At 33.2% G+C, this 16,219-nt stretch overlaps 1 protein-coding gene and 1 pseudogene across 1 annotated transcript in view; both read right to left on the bottom strand.

The window, feature by feature from the left end:
- DPYD (dihydropyrimidine dehydrogenase) overlaps nt 1-16,219 on the bottom strand; it is an 809,439-nt gene that overhangs the window by 677,000 nt on the left and 116,220 nt on the right. The gene's annotated exons all lie outside the window — the stretch shown is intronic.
- On the bottom strand, nt 5,225-15,495 carry LOC132434394 (cytochrome c-like; annotated as a pseudogene).

Below are 16,219 nucleotides of genomic sequence, written 5' to 3' on the forward strand. Positions count from 1 at the left end.
CTACACAGATAGAGAGATAAGAAGCATTCTGAAAAAAAATATGTCTTCTCCAAATGTTTTAAATGAGCAACACCATATATCTTACTATTCAAAGATTACAAAGTTGTTGTTTTTTTCCTTTCAATTATTAACTAAAATAAGGCTAAAAAGCAAAGTCTCCTTGTATACAAAGTAGTCTTGAAATTTATATCTGGAGACTATCATTTAGGGTTATATTCAGTGATGCTTATATATTATGTGTTCCATGATTAATTTTGTCAAAATAAATAACTTTTATGAAAGTGCTAATATCTTCATAGAAGAATTAAAAACGATCTTTAGAAAATGCTTGATAAGTCCACTCCATCTCTCCCTGGATTCCACATGCTAAGACCACTTTTAAAGAGAATTTTGTCACTGAAGTAAAAAATTCATTTAAAAGGTTTTTAAGCTGGAGTAGCTTTATGAACAGTTGTGCTAACAGCAATAAAATGTTATTTCTAGTGAATAATGAAAAGTCTTATCACATTCCATTTAGAGAAAAAACAAACTTGTTAATAGGCTAAATGGTTTTTTTAACCATAATTCTCATTTAATGCAGACATCTTTGGGGGGGGGAAGGGGTGCATATAATGGTGTATAACATCTAATTTGGAGCTCTATATAAATACCACCTGTTTCTTAAGTACTATCAGCACTTACTGAGGATCAGATTATAAGGATACCAAAAAACTTTATTTTATATAAAAGCACACATAGAATTTCTTCAGGAACAGGCACTTGTGAATATAATAGTAACGAAAAATAAAAAGGAACTAAATATAATTTTGCAAATTACATCCTACGGTATCATGTCCTAAAGCTCTGTCCCAAAACTCACTATTTCAGAGGATTTTAACATGTTACAAAAATTCATTAAGAAAAATACATAAATGCATTTATTTCATAAAACCTTAATTAGACACATCCTACAATGTGTCTTTGACATTATCTATCCCTACAGAATCTCATTGATATTTCTCTTCCTAGACCAAAGTCTATGGCATTTGATTGTGTTCACCCAGGTGTAGCATACTCAGTGATACAGAACTCTCTCCTGAATAAAGAAGAGGGAATTAAAGAAATTAGAAGATAACAGGTTGCATATTCTAGTTGTAAAAACAGTCACTTTAGGAAAAGTAAGTGCTTAAGTGGTCATATAAAAAGCCGTATTAAAGCCAATTAAGCAGGCTTCCCTGGTGGCGCAGTGGTTGAGAGTCCACCTGCCAATGCAGGGGACGCGGGTTCGTGGCCCGGTCCGGGAGGATCCCACATGCGGCGGAGCGGCTGGGCCCGTAAGCCATGGCCGATGGGCCTACGCTTCCGGAGCCTGTGTTCCGCGGTGGGAGGGACCGCAACGGTGAGAGGCCCGCGTACCGTAAAAAACAAACAATTAAGCTTTGTCTCTTAGGATTTGTAAACCTACACTTTTGAGCACTGAACTGAGTTGACAAGACCAATTAATAACTAATTCTTATCAAAGTAGTGAAATACTTCATTTATATTTGGGATAACCTGCATGTATATTATTTTGGTTTTGAAAAAATAAACACTAACTTGACACTTGCTAAAATATTCTGTTAAAACAAGCAATGACCTGGGGCTCTATTTCGATTCATTAAATGAAATATAAATTAAAAATGTTTTGAAAAATAAGGCTCATAGATGTTAAGAAGCTTACTAAAAATTACAGTCAGTCCAAGGGACAGAGCCAAAATTAAAACTCTGGAAGGATAGAAGACTGACCAATTGAAAGGTAAAGCAAATTAATTTTGGTTTAAGGAAGCTGAGTTTTGCATGACAAACATGCAAATGTCAAATAAGCATTTAGAGCTTTGGGTCTGGGGTTCAAGAAAGTGATGTGGCAGATAATACAGATTTAAGAGACAATAACTAACACACAGACTACGAATAAAGGCAAAATAAGGAGGTGCGATCACTAAAGGCATGAATGCAAAGTGAGAACAGGACCCAAGAGGAAAAATATTTTAGAGAGAATAGGAAAAAAAAAGTGGATTAAATATTCTGCTTGAGGGAAGGAGACACAAGAGGGCTATGGGGATATATGTATACATATAGCTGATTCACTTTGTTATACAGCAGAAACTAACACAACATTGTAAAGCTATTATACTCCAATAAAGATGTTAAAAAAGATATACATATAAGATATATGTATATACATATATATGTGTATATATACATATGTATATATACACAATGGAATATTACTCAGCCATAAAAAAGAATGAAATAATGCCATTTATAGCAACATGGATGGACCTAGAGATTATCATACTAAGTGAAGTAAGTCAGACAGAGAAAGACAAATATCATATGATATCCCTTATATGTGGAATTTTAAAAAAAGGATACAAGTGAATTTATCTACAAAACAGAAACAGTCTCACAGACTTCAGAAACAAACTTATGCTTACCAAAGGGGAAAGGTGGGGGTGGGGAAGGGATAAATTAGAAATTTGGAGTTGACATGTACACACTACAAAATATAAAATAGATAATCAACAAGGACCTACTGTATGGCACAGGGAACTCTACTATTATTAGGATATTATTTTAGGATAAGGATATTCTGTAATATCCTAAATGGGAAAAGAATCTGAAAAAGAATAGATAATATGTATATGTATAACTGAATCACTTTGCCGTACGCCTGAAACTAACATAACATTGTAAATCAACTGTACGCCAATATAAAAGAAAATGTTTTTAATTAAAAGAAAAAATATTCTGCTTGAAATGAATAAAACAAACAAAAGAAAAACAACATTTGTTTTTCTCTAAAGTTATAATGACATGTAATTGCTTATATTCAACCAGTACATAAATTTAATAACCAACACAATGTGTTAAGGTAGACAGAGAGGGACTTCAACTTCTATACAGAATGTAGTAGGTCACAGTAGGTCAATCGATGCTCTAATTGCCAAAAACTAGAAAAAGCTGAATAAACCACAAACATTTTCAGAGGCATCAGAGATCTGAAAAAGCAAGGAAAATTACACAAACTGAAGTTCTTGAGAAGGGAGAATGTTCTCAAGATAAGGTGAGGAGAAATTACCAAAACTTTTAGTGATCATTGGCACAAGGGAAGGGGTGCTGTAAGTGGAACATTAAAAGGACAAACACGTCTGTCTCCCTGCTGGATATATGCAGAATTCTAGTGCTGTGTGGGAGGCTTATAGAGACTAAAGTTCTAAAAGGCAAACAGAAAAAAAAAAAAGGGAAGAGGGAATGGGGCATGAAATAAAAACTGTTAGAAACAAAAGAAGAAAACTGACAAATCTCAAATCATACTTGAAGAGTTTAACAACCCTCTCTCAGAAAAAAATAAATATTTAAATAAATAAAAATCAGTAAGGATACTGAAGATCTAGATAACACTATCAACTGTCTCTAAGTGACATTTATAGGACACTACACCCAACAATTGCAGAATAAACCTTCTTGTCAAGTCAACATGAAATATTCACTAGGCATAAACCATATGCTGAGATAGAAATCAACTTTGAAAATATTAAAATCATAGAGATTTTATTTTCTGGCCATAATCTTTTACAATTGATAAATCAACATTGACACGTCTTGATCACCCAAAGTCCATAGTGTACTTTAGGGTCACTAAAATGTTCAGATCTTTTGCCCATTTTTTAATCAGGTTGCTTGTTTTATTATCATTGAGTTTTAAGAGTTCATTGTATATTTTGAGTAAAAGTCCTTTATCCAATATGTATTTTGAAAATATTTTCCCAGTATGTGACTTGTCTTCTTATTCTGTTGGCAGTGTCTTTGCAGAGAAAATTTTTAATTTTAATGAGGTCCAGGTTATCAACCTTTCTTTCACAGATCATGCCTTGGTATTGGATTTAAAAGTTATCAGTGACTCAAGATCATCTATGCTTTCTCCTATGTTCTGGGAATTTTCTACTTTTGCATTCTACATTTAAGTCTATGATCCACTTTGATTTAATTTTTGTGAAGGCTGTAAGGTCTGTGTTTATATTCATTTTTATGCACGTGGATGTCCAGTTGTTCCAGCCCCATTTATTGAAAAGACTATCCGATATCCATCATATTGCCTTTGATCCTTGGTCAAAGATGAGTTGACTATATTTGTATGGGTCTGTTTCTGGGCTACCTATTCTGTTCCATTTATCTGTCTGCTCTATAGCCAATACTACACCACAATATTATAGCTAGAATGTCTTAAAATTGGGTAGTGTAAATTCTCTGACTTTGTTCTTCTCCTTCAATATTGTACTGGCTATTCTGGATCTTTTACCTCTCTGCATAAACTTTAGAAACAGTTTGTCAATATCCACAAAATAACTTGCTAGGATTTTGACTAGGATTGTATTGAAGCTAAAGATCAACTTGGGAAGAACTGATATCTTAAGAAAACTGAGACTTCCTGTCAAGGAACATGGAATCTCTCCATTTATTTAGTTTTTCTTTGATTTTGTCCATTGGAGTTTAATAGTTTTCTTCATATAGATCTTACATATATTTTGTTAGATTTATACCTAAGTATTTCATTTTGGGGGTTGCTAATGTAAATCATAATGTGTTTTGAATTTCACATTCCAATTGCTCATTGTTGGTATGAGGAAAACAATTGATTTTTGTTTATTAACCATGTATCTTGCAACCTTGATATAATGCTTATTATATACCAGGAGGTTTTTTTGTCAGTATTCTGGGAGGGTTTTTTGTCAATATTTTTCAGATTTTCCACATAGACAATCATGTCATCTGTGAACAAATAGAGTTTTATTTCTACCTTCTCAATCTGTATACCTTTTATTTCCTTTTCTCGTTTTATGCATTAGTTAGGACTTCCAATATGGTATTAAAAAGGAGTGTTAAGAGTGGACATTCTTGCTTTGTTCTGAATCTTGTCAGATAGATCTTTTTATTTGGGTCTTTTTTTCTTTTTTGTTATTTAAAATAATGATGTATGCATCCATGATCTTTTTATTTATTAAAATTTTTTTTTATTGAAGTATAGTTGAGTTACTATATCATGTAAGTTTCCAGTGTACAGCACAGCAATTCAGTTATATATATATATATATATATATATATATATATATATATAAATTGTTTTTAGATTCTTTTCCCTTATAGGTTATTACAAAATATTGACTATATTGATAGTTTCCTGTGCTATACAGTAGGTCCTTGTTGGTTATCTATTTTATACATAGGACTGTGTATATGTTAATTCCAGATTCCTAATTTATCCCTCCCACCACCTCCCTTTCCCCTTTGGTATCCATAAGTTTGTTTTCTATGTCTGTGAGTCTCTTTCTGTTTTGGAAATAAGTTCATTTGTGTCTTTTTTTTCCTCTTAGATTCCACATATAAGCGATATCATATGATATTTGTCTTTCCCCGTCTGGCTTACTTCACTTAGGATGATAATCTCTAGGTCTATCCATGTTGCTGCAAATGGCATTATTACATTCTTTTATGGCTGAGTAATATTCAATTATATAAAGTCCAAATAATCTACCATGTTACATACTTATGAGGATATAAAATATAAAACTTAGTTAAGGAATTTATTCATATCCTAAATAGACTGTTTGGAAATTTGTGTAAATATACTTCTATGCAACATCATATATAAAATGTATTTACTGTTACATATAAGCAGATAAAAATAATAAATAATAAGAGGCATACAATAATTTAGCATGTTTAGATAATCTTAAGCTTGCTCATATATTTATAGATTGCAAATAGTATGTATTAGTATTGATACAGTCAAGATATCTTTCTGGAATAACTATATCATCTATAGAAATATATGTGACAAAAATATTTGTCATGACCCTTAAAAGCAGGTAAATATTTTGGTGGAAGTGCTGAAAAAACAATCAATTCTATAAAAATTTCAAGTGAGCAGAATAATCCTGAAGAAATATGAATTGCAAGACAAGTCTTGTATTACTACCAAATAAAAATAGACTTTCATTTTAATGGAATGACTGAACCTAAGCAATGATTCTCAGGCTTCAATTAATGGTTCTAACTGGCTCAAACTTGCTACTCAATGCTTTTTAATTATTTAATATATTTTACTCATATGCAATCATTTAACTATAATTATATGTCAAAACTAGTAATTTATTTCTTTACAAAGAAAAAATTACTTAACCTTGTTTCACTATTAAAAAGAAAAAATCTGATTCCTCAAACAGCTTTTTCATCCAAACTGTTTAAATTTCAACACAGTTCTTAGCCCTGGGTGAGAAATGTCTCAAGCAATATTCCCTTACAGAATATGAAATTATAAGCAACATCTAAGGGGATGAAGGAAGAAATGAAATATGAAGGAAAAATATGACAATGACAAATATAATACCAGTAAGTAATTTAACCTTATTGTAAATCATTTTTCTTACCTATCTAAAAAAAAAAAAGAAAGATTGCTCTAAACTTTCCTCAAAGATAGAGGGAGATACTGGCAGGATAACTGGTTTGTAAACACAGCACAGATATCGACTAAAAGTATCACCTATGACGTCCAACGACAGATACCCATTTCCACTAAAACTTGATGGAAGTTGATGTTATGGAAGACTTCTAAATAAAATGACTACTATTGTTTCTTCTATTTGCCAGCCAAAGTAATGGCCCTTAAAATGGGAGAGAACTATAGGGCTAAAAGTTAGGACATGTACTAAATTAACTAAATTTCTTAGGAGGTTTCTTGGAAGATATTAGGAAGGTTGAAATTTAAACATCAGGAGCATTTTTTTAAAGAGTACAGAGTATCCCATATGGCCTCTCATTGAATCCTAGAAAATACTTCTTTGTGCACTAGAAGAAAAAATATTTATTCATGATTAACTGATTTATTAAGTAAATACTGACTGATTAAATTTTAAAATAGAGGCAATTCCTCAGAGAGTCTCATGGGTACAAAAAAATAGACAAAAAACACATCACAATGAATATTTTCCAATAAATATAGCTATCATGTATGTACTTTAGTAGATGCCATGATTCTTCATCCATTTATAAAAATAATTGATAAAGTATAATATCACAACGTTGAATTTTCATAGGTACCTCATTGTGGTTAACTAGTGTCAAACCAAAGAGTAACATTATACTGTTTCATAATGTACATGGTTCTTCAACCACAAGCATAACAGATTAATGCTAACTGATTCAGTGGCATTGACATGGATACCTCAAGTTGCCTGCATACTGGTGACTTTACAATTGCAACTGACGATTTAATTCTTAATCATGTCTGTTCACTTGCATGAGTAATCTAGGAAATGTAACTTATTCAATTTCAAGGAACAGCCCAGAAACTAGGAGATATGACACCTCAGTAAATGTTCTAAGTCACACTTATTAATAACAGTGGAAGAGCTTCATAGTATTTTTACTATTAATCAGAGAAAATCACAAATTCATAATATATGTACCAAACAATTCCTTGAAATTTATTTTAATTGGTTTATGTCAAGTTTGCTCTTAACGAGGGGTCAGTGAACTATGACCCATGGGACAAATCCAGCTGGCTGCCAATTTCCATAAATAAAATTTCATTAGAACACAGCCACAACAATGCAGCCACACCCGTTGGATGACATATTGTCTATGTGGGTGCATTTGCACTATACCAGCACAACTGAATAGTTCCAATTAGAGACCATATGACCCAGAAAGCTGAAGATACTATCCAGACTTCTACATAAACTGCTTGCTTACTTCTGCTTTAGACTATCAAATTACCATATTCTGTTTATTTAAGCAACAAATTCAGAAAAAGTAAATCTAACCAGTTAGCTATCTTCACCAATTGTCAGAATGGGACACATGTTTTCTTCCCAAAAAATAGAGTAAACACAAACACTCTCGATGGATAGAATTCAGTATACATCACAATAACCTGTAGAAATAATAGATAAGAAAGGGTAGAAATCTTCTTTTAAATGTAGTGTGCTGATATATGAGAAATGGTAAATAGAAAAACTAAACTGCAATGTACATCTTCTAGAAGAGAAGACTATTACAGAAAAAAAATAGAATCAGCTATTGTGTTATATGTGGAATGAACCTAAATTAATTAGAATGAGCAATAACAAAATATACCAATGTACTTATAAACAATAATGAATTATCTATAAACCCATTCTATTATTCTTCTTAAATTGTAGAAAATGCCAAATATAATTACAAAATACATATTCAAAACATGTAAACCACTAATTTTCCACTTGTAAAAGCCTGATTCAAAAAGCAATTTACTTTATGGTTTACTTAAGCTTTGTAACTACATTAAAATATGATAGTATATACACAACAGCTTGTTAACAAGATTATCATAACATTAAAATCATAATGGGGCACTTCAATTATGGATACTTAAAATTAAAGCTAATCCTCACAGTACCAATTTTTATCTCCTAAATAATTTTAGCTATTAGCTGCTCATTCAAAGTCTGTATCTAAAATGATAAGCATTCTAGAGTAAGACAGCTCTGTACTTTTCTTTGGTAGCAAAACAAAAGCTGTACCCTTTCTCTGTAGTCTTTAACCCACAATCTTTTGCTACGAAGGGAAAAATGCAATTTTTTTTTTTACCTTAGTTAAGTACTATTTATTTATGTTGTTGCTAATGTTGTTGTTTTAAATAGTAACTTCTAATATAATAATACATATTTTCTGTTTTGGTTTTATCATTCTAAATGTATCAAGTTGTCATAAAATAGCAGTTACAATATTAATTTGATTTTTTTCTGTAAATATTTCTTTTAAGAAAATATTGTCTAGTTACACAGTGGGCACCAGGTTGAAAGAGCCAATGCTCAGATTAATGAATATGATAATGCATTTTATAAGTATATAACTGTATCAAGTCATGCCTGATTTACTTGTGCTGTTGTTTCCCAAAATTTATAATTAGCAAGTATGCAATCATTTCTCACACTCAAGTTCTAATTAAAGTTCAAAGTAGAGGGCTTCCCTGGTGGCACAGTGGTTGGGAGTCTGCCTGCCAATGCAGGAGACACGGGTTCGAGCCCTGGTCTGGGAAGATCCCACATGCCGCAGAACAACTAAGCCCGTGTGCCACAACTACTGAGCCTGCGCGTCTGGAGCCTGTGCTCCGCAACGGGAGAGGCCCCCGCTCACCGCAACTGGAGAAAGCCCTCACACAGAAACGAAGACCCAACACAGCCAAAAATAAATAAATAACTTAATTAAAAAAAAAAAAAAGTTCAAAGTAGAGGAAAACAGTAAATTAACATAGCTCCTAATTCATATATGCCAATTGCTACCAAATCCATAAATAATCCACAAGTATTAGGTATATATTTGGTTTTATTAAACATTAGTGAAAATTAATATAGAACTTTTCTTCTACTTCCCATGAATGGTGAAAAAATTAAATTATCTTTGGCCCATTTGAAACTGAATGACAAATCTTGCTTTCACTCATCCCTGACATGAATGAAAGTAACATTCGTAAGTTATGCAGTAAACAGATAATACCAAATGTATGTGTGTGTGCATACACGTGTGCACATTTGCACACATATGTGTAAACTGTGTGTATACATATGTATTCGTAGTACACAAATTACATTAACTTAATTACACGGAATATATAATCAAATGCAATTAATTACATATATTTTTACATAATTAATCATTCTCCTAATGCTTAACCTACCTTTTCTAAGCTGCATTTCAATAGTGTTATTAAAGTAGTTCCATCACATCATTATCTAGAAAAAGTGATGGTGTGCTTTTGTCTTTATATTTTATAAAATTTGACGATATTCAGCCTGGTTGCCCTCTTTCTATGTTAGGTGACAGAAACCATAGACACATGTGCTTATGTGCATAGTAGAGTGTGTGCCTCTCTCTAACAGAAGTGATAAAGACAAGATATTCTCCTCTGCATGGAAGAAAAGAGGATACTCTTGTAACCTGCTTACTGGGGGCGGAGGGTGGGGTGTGTCTTCCAGAGATTCCTGCTGATCCATTTAGCGAAAAAAAAAACTTGGAGAAGTATAATTATTATAGGATCAAGAAATGTGATTGAAATAGAAAGCTTACACATTGCTTCTGCATCCAATTTCACAGGTCAAACTTTGCATGTAGTTAAAACACACACATACACACACATGGGCATTTATAATTACCTTTATTTTTGTAAACTTTGAAAACAAAAATATGTTACTAATATTGAATATGTAATCACTGATCATTATATAACATATTCAGGATTTTAAACAATTTGTGTTTACTTTTCATACCATTAAACAACCTGCTGATTTCATTAGAAATATTTTAATAATTTCTCATTTTACTTATTTTATACTTCTCTTCAACACCACTTCAAATTTTCTCATGCCTTAGATTTGTTTTCTAAACTACTTATTCAATTCACTATTCATAAATATTTAGGTTGCCTTCTCTTCCCCCTCATCTTTTTTTACCATCATAAAAGAATTTCATTGAAAGTTGTGCATAAAACTGTAATTCTAACAGATATGTCTAAAAAGCAAATGGATCTCCAAACTTCAAATGCTGTCAAACTGCAAGATTTCCTTGACTGGGACAGGGAGATTCATATAGAGATAAAAATAAAGATAGAAATTAATAGAGATAGAGTACATATATATGGACATATATATATATACAAACACACATTTCTGCATATAATATATATATATACACATACACACACAAACATCTACAAGTGTAAGGTTAAGTAGCATAGTGATAATATTCTTATCTTCAAGTCTTATTCAGATGGCCAAATTACTCATAGAGACAGTCTTTTACTTCAATTCATGTAGAAGTACCAGTTAAAGAAATACCAGTGTAGTTTAACCATTATGCTTAGCAAGGGATGCAAAATTAATATAACTAAAACAATAAGCAACTAAAACAATATGTAGGTACCAGGAGTAACACATCCCTTAGATCAGATGGCAAACAGCCTCAGTACCACTAGATATTGACAGAGGAATGAAATTAAAGTTGTACTTTATAAACTAACACATCTAGAAGGAAAAACTGAAAAATACTTCTTTTTAATGTCTTTGAATCTCTCTTCAGACCTCACTCTTTCAATGAAAAGTTTAGATTGCTATTTATATTCCTTCTACCTCTCGAAGTCTAAAGTAAAGCAATAGCTTTAAAGGATTTTTACCTTTCAACTTAAATGATATTTAAAATGTACTGTATCTCTTAAAATTATTTTCCTAATTTACATAGTTATACTTTCAGTTTAACTCTGGATACATAGCTGGGTTTATGGTACACCTGCAATTACTATTACACGCACCAGAAAAAAAGCCAAGAATATAAACTGTGCAACTCAACATCACCATCTAGTGACAGAATTCCTAACACGTGACAAAGCTGAGCAAAAAGGAATAGATTTTAGAGATATAATGCCCTGGTAGTTTATCTTTAGAATAATCACCAAATGTAACAGCTCTCACTGAATATGTATGGCTCTACAAATAAAATCCTAACCCTTAATTGGCTATGTCTGTACTCTAAAATGTAATTTATATTCTTACCATAGAGGTATATCCACAGATCTCACCAATCTATATTTTTGTGTATTAAGTCATTATCAGAAAGCTTCATATAGTTTTTTACATTTTTTTCTTAATGAACTACATTCTATATGTAACTTTTCTTTCAGATTTTGACACCCCATTTTCTTAAGTTATTCAACTGAAGTACCTTCCAATTTCATTATTTCTACTACACATGGCCCACTACTGCCTTGGGAAGTAAAAAGGTGACAAAGAGACACCACGTTTTTTAAAAAGGTCCCACTTTTACCCTTGATGTTTAGAAATGATTACAGGGACTATGACAGGTGCAAAATATAATACAGTAATCAAATCACTTTGGTATGATAAGAGGGTTGAATTGGCAGAGATAAGGGGAAAAAATGAAAAGAAATTGAGAATTTCACCTCTAAATTCACTATTATCATACTATAGACAGAGATTTCACCTGGAGATGATACATTTTTTTCTGTCCTTAAAATTTTTTCGTGTCATCATTTTCAGAAATCCTGTACAGTATTTCCACACAGCCATGGAACTACAATGGACTCTATAAGTTAGATAAAAAATATTCCCTCTGGCATTCTACATTCTAAGACCACACCGAAGTTTTCCAGTCAATTCCATTATGTATGACATATGTAATTTATTTGAAATAAGCACTATACACCATTCAATGGAAATAATGTATACAAACATTGTAATACTTTGTATCTTCATTTTCTTAATGTTTCATAAATTACAAAGCATTCTCTCCTACATTATTGTTGTTCTTCATATCAATCCTATTAAGCTTTTAATCCTATCTTATAAAAAAGACTAAAAAAGACTAATTTATCTAAAATCACAGTTGGAGTCTAAAATCTGATTTTTGCCACTTATCCAAGATTTTGTATCTTATTTTATTCTTCCCATTTTTCCTTCTTACTTCATTATTTTTCTTTTTTTCTTTTATTTTTTTTAGATGGAGAATTTTAATTAAAATGGCATAGTTAAGGCCAAAAAGGGAAGGTGGACATTGTCAGTGTATCTTCAGCCCTTGCCTTAACGGGCGAATGAACACAACTTGAAACACAGGTGACTCTTGCTGGTCTATGAGACAGTGAAGGGAGCTTCTCAATATTTAAATATATTAATATAACCAGTTATAGAAATCTAAATATAAAACCAATCTCCTATAGGGTTTGAGAAGGCATTCACCATATCCCTGAAAAGTTTAACATTCCTTATTCAAGTTTAATCATCTCTTTAGAAAGGGAAAACAGTGATAGTACTTGTTGAACCAGAATTACTATCAAAATTCAAAAAGCTGACCATATTTATTTAGCCACAAGCCAATCTTATTTAAATCAGGACAGAAATATTACATCAGCCATTCATGATCTGAATTCTAGTGTATGAGATCAATTTAAATATGGTACACATAAAAAGTCATGAGACATTTCATAATAAATAAGGCAGTGGCCAACTATTACTCATTAGTAGCTTTTTTGAGATAAGCTATCAAGTCTGCCCTTTCTCCCTTCTTCTTAATGCCAGCAAAGATCATTTTTGTTCCAGGGATGTACTTCTTGGGATACTCCACATACTCCATCAGCATCTCCTCTCCCCAGAGGTGATGCCTTTGTTTTTGTTGGCATCTGTGTAAGAGAATCCGACAGCCTGTCCTGTCTTTCGCCCAAACAGAACACGGAGATTTGGCCTGGTCTTGTGCTTGCCTCCCTTTTCCACAGTATGGCACTGGGCACACTTCTCAACAAAAATCTTCTTGCCCTTCTCGACATCACCCATTATTAAATCGTTCTTTCTCTGTGCACGACTCAGAGGTTCCCACTCGCAAGCCGAAAGTCCCGCTCTCTAATCCCAAGAACACGCCGGTCCGCGCCTACGTATCTCATTATTTTTCTAATCATTCATAATATGCTCCCATTATAGAAAATTTAGAACAGAAAATTATAAGCCTGAGAAATGTGTAAGCCCACCACTCAGATATAATATATTTTGCTGTATTTTATTCCTATCTTTTTTCTCTTTATTCTTTATATTCAATGGAGATCATGTTCTACATGCAATTTTGTTTCCTGGTATTTTTCAGTGAACATGATGATACTCGTGTCACTCAAAAACACTGTTAAAGGTCATTTTAATATCCAGATATAACTAAATACGCCACAATTTACCATTATGTATATATATTTATTGATATACCATATATATTATTTTATATTCTAGAAACTTCATTTTCTTATTATTTCCTTAATAGTAGACAATTAGGTTCTACTCAATTTGTTTACTGTTATATTCTATAATTTGAGAAACAGTTTCAGATTGTCCATAATGTCTATGTCTTGTGCATAGTATATTTCATGAAGTTAAATTTATATGAAAAGGGGTATGTTTGTTTCAAGGTTCTTAGTACTTATTGGTACACTCCCTTCCTTAAATGTAAAAGTAATTTCAATTGCTCTTGATCTCTGAGAATGGCACAATGGCTCTTACCATTCCATCTCCAGCACTCAAAAATCTCCTCCTCGCTGAACTGCAGTAACGTCAATAACCAAGAATTAGTACTTTTTATGTAATTTATATTTTGCTTGCCATTAGAGTTGAATATTTTAAGGGTTTCTTAATCATACTTTGCCAATTAACCACTAAGCTCCTAAATTGTTTTGAATCTCTTACACACATGGCAATACAGAACACTGATGTTGTCTTTAAATTTTGTGATTTTTCTCCATATACAGAAGCTTTTTTTTTTTTTTTTTTTTTTTTGCATTACGCGGGCGTCTCACTGCTGTGGCCTCTCCCGTTGCGGAGCACAGGCTCCAGACGCGCAGGCTCAGTGGCCATGGCTCACAGGCCTAGCCGCTCCGCGGCATGTGGGATCTTCCCGGACCGGGACACGAACCCGTGTCCCCTGAATCGGCAGGTGGACTCCCAACCACTGCACCACCAGGGAAGCCCCAGAAGCTTTTTTAATGCAGTCAAAGCTTAGTTATTTCCTCAACTACTTTTTGGATTATTATCTCTTTCCCCATCTAAACCTCAGAGATAGTCACTTTCATAGTTTATTGGACTGTGGCTGTCTCATTTATTTATTTTAGCTCTTTAATATACACGAAACTTCCTTTAATACCCGTGAGGTGAAAATATAAGGTGATTTCTTTTCTCTAAACAGCAAAACAACTGTCTCTTATACCATTTGCCAAGCAATTCAACATGTCCTGGATGATTGGGGTACCCTAATATAACTACCTCATAGGATCTTCATAGAATAGGTAATACACAGAAAAGTTCACAAATTTCCATCTTTATCTTAAAACTGACCATATTACTAAATTCTTTTATTAATTTCTAGAGTGTTTTTGTTGTTAATTCCATAGAGATTTCTACATACAAGTCATGTCTTTAGAAAATAATAGTCACCTTGTCTCCTCCATATCATATTTGTTAATTTTGGTTTTATATCCATTACTGTGTTCTGATTTCAGTTTTACTCTTCATTTTTTGAGAGTGTGCATGATGTGTATGTGTGATGTGTGTGAACATGGTTTAACCTTACCCTAGACTCTCCTTTGATGATAATTCCATCGGTGAGAGAAAGGTGAATGTCATGTTAGCAACTCAAAAACATCCCTCTGGGGCGATGCTGTCCAAACCATAGCCACTAACCACATGCAACAATTTACATTTAAATTAATAAAAATTAAATAAAATTAAACATTCAGTTCTTCAGTTACACTAGCCACAGTTCAAGTGCTCAGACACACCATATCAGAGTCCCAATTTATTCTGTTGGAGAAAGTTATTTAAAATGTTTAAATCCCGGGCTTCCCTGGTGGTGCAGTGGTTGAGAGTACGCCTGCTGATGCAGGGGACACGGGTTCGTGCCCCGGTCCGGGAAGATCCCACATGCCGCGGAGCGGCTGGGCCCGTGAGCCATGACTGCTGAGCCGGCGCGTCCAGAGCCTGTGCTCCACAACGGGAGAGGCCACAACAGTGAGAGGCCCGCGTACCGCAAAAAAAAAAAAAAAAGTTTAAATCCCAAAATATGTTTCTCTCTGACACACATTTTCCTAAACCAAGTATTTTCTTAGGCATCTGGTTAGATTCTCCTTTCTGATTCCATGCACTATCATTCGAAATCAGATGCTTTCCCATGGCTACAAATATCAAAGTACTTAACAAATCCCAGGCTGCAACCTCCAGTCTTTTTCCTGAGTTGCAGAGTTGTATTTTCCTTTGCCTACTGCAAATTTACACATGAGTTTACCATAGCTATCTCAAATTCATCTGAAAACCAAAATCATCTTACTTAATCCTCCTCTTCTTTTCTCTTTCCCTATCTTAATTAATGTATATCCAAATACTCAAAATAAAAACATTTGAGTTTAAACTTACACAGTGCTGTATGTCAATTATATCTCAATAAAACTGGAAGGGACAAAGCGATAAAGAGGCATGGACATATATACACTACCAAACGTAAGGTAGATAGCTAGTGGGAAGCAGCCGCATAGCACAGGTAGATCAGCTCGGTGCTTTGTGACCGCCTGGAGGGGTGGGATAGGGAGGGTGGGAGGGAGGGAGACGCAAGCGGGAAGAGATATGGG

The sequence above is a fragment of the Delphinus delphis genome, chromosome 1 (genome assembly GCF_949987515.2).
Source record: "Delphinus delphis chromosome 1, mDelDel1.2, whole genome shotgun sequence".
In the NCBI taxonomy this organism is placed as follows: domain Eukaryota; kingdom Metazoa; phylum Chordata; class Mammalia; order Artiodactyla; family Delphinidae; genus Delphinus; species Delphinus delphis.